The sequence below is a fragment of the Sus scrofa genome, chromosome 15, assembly GCF_000003025.6.
Source record: "Sus scrofa isolate TJ Tabasco breed Duroc chromosome 15, Sscrofa11.1, whole genome shotgun sequence".
Classification (NCBI taxonomy): domain Eukaryota; kingdom Metazoa; phylum Chordata; class Mammalia; order Artiodactyla; family Suidae; genus Sus; species Sus scrofa.
In genome coordinates this window covers 7,484,281-7,486,322 of record NC_010457.5, presented here as the reverse complement: position 1 = coordinate 7,486,322, position 2,042 = coordinate 7,484,281, and positions in this window count along the sequence as shown.

The following is a 2,042-nucleotide window of genomic DNA, read 5'->3' as shown; positions in this document are numbered from 1 at the left end:
CTGTCCCCAGGGGTTGAGTACTCTCATGTAGAAGCGTAGTGCCAGTGCAGTAAACCAGAGGTTCTTCAGCAAAGCACATGAGAATGGAGTAATATTTTCTTTTCTTCATCTTCCTTTTCCACCACCCTTCAAATGGCACATTACATTTTTATAATATTGATTGCATATTCCCCTGAACAAACCATGCTGCTTCCAATGTGAGGGTCTTTGCCTGTGATATTTACTCTACTAGCAACACCCGTTTTTGCTCCCTTAACTGGCTGATTTCTCTATTCATTCTTCAACTCAGTTTGCATGTGATTTCCTCCTGGAAATCCAAGCCTGGCCTTTCTGTATCCTCATAGCAATAAACACTATGCATTGAGGTCATTCCTTTATGTCTCTTTCTACTGGAATAAGGCCTCCAGGTGGTCAAGGACACTGTCATCTTCAACTTTATACCCAGTGATGGCCTGAATGTTGTGTCCCCCAAAATTAGTTTATTGAAGCCCTGACCTTCAATGTGATGGTATTTGGAGGTGGGGCCTGTGGGAGAAAATTTGGTTTGGATGAGGTCGAGAGAGTGGGGCTCCATGATGGGATTAGTGTTCTTGTAAGAGATCAGATATCTTGCTTTCTCCTTGGGCATGCACTGGGGAAAGTTTATGCCAGCACGCAGCAAGCAGATGGCTGTCCACAAGCCAGAAAGCCAGTTCTCACTCTGAACTGAATCTGTTGGCATCTTGATCTTAGACTTCCTAGCTTTCAAAACCATGACAAAAGTGTATATTTTTTACCACTACCCTGTGTATAGTATTTTGTTATAGCACCCTGAGCTAACTAAGTATTCCCAACTCTTGGTAAGTATCTGACATATAGTGGACACTGAAAAGTACTTTTTGAACTGAATATTAAAGTCATGGTATAAACTAATTTTCATCACTGAAAAAAGAACTTTGAGCACACCCATGTTCTATTGATAACACCTTTAGCCACAGAAAGGCCTTCTATGTTTCATATTAATAGGGAGACCCAAGGGAGTTCCTGTTGTGGCCCAGCAGAAATCAATCCGACTAGGAACCATGAGGTTGCAGGTTCGATCCCTGGCCTCGCTTAGTGGGTTGAGGATCCGGCCTTGCCTTGAGCTGTGATATAGGTTGTAGATGCTGCTCGGATCTGACATTGCTGTGGCTGTGGCATAGGCTGGCAGCTGTAGCTCCGATTAGACCTGTAGCCTGGGAACTTCCATATGCTGTGGGTGTAGCCCTAAAAAGACAACAGACAGAAAAAAAAAAAAAAGGAGACCCAAAAGTTGGAAATGTCACATTGCATTTTTTTCAATAACTTGCATTTAGTTTAGACATGCATTTGCAAAATATTAATAATAATAATAATTATTATTTTTGCTTTTTTTACTTTTTAGGGCTGCACCTGAGGCATATGGATGTTCCCAGGCTAGGGGTCAAATTGGAGCTGTAGCCGCCAGCCTACACCACAGCCATAGCAATGTGGGATCCAAGCCAAATCTGCGACCTACACCACAGCTCATGGCAACACCAGGTCCTTAACCCTCTGAGTGAGGCTAGGGATCCACCCCACATCCTCATGGTTCCCAGTCAAGTTCATTAACCACTGAGCCATGAAGAGAACTCTGCAAAAATATTAAAATAGTAAGAGCTTTCACATGTAAACATTTTCAAATTTCATAGCTTTTACATATACATTGTCTTACTTGATCCTTGTAATAAACTTTCAAGGTTGGCAAATATTTTTATGCCCTATTTGGGAAAGCAGGAAATTACAATTTTGATGGAGTAAGGTAAAATAATCAAACCTATTTTGGAAGTCCCAAGTATGATTCAAATACATAAACATCTTTGTGAAATAGGTAAAGGGCAAATCTTACTATTCTTATTCAACAGAAGAGGAAATAAGAGGTTGAAAGGACCAGCTCAGGGTTACATGGGACCCTCATCAAAGCAGAATCTTAACCCAGTGTCTTGTGACTCTCTTTGTTCCTTATACATGTGTATACATATATGTAGATGTATTAGAAAGGAAGC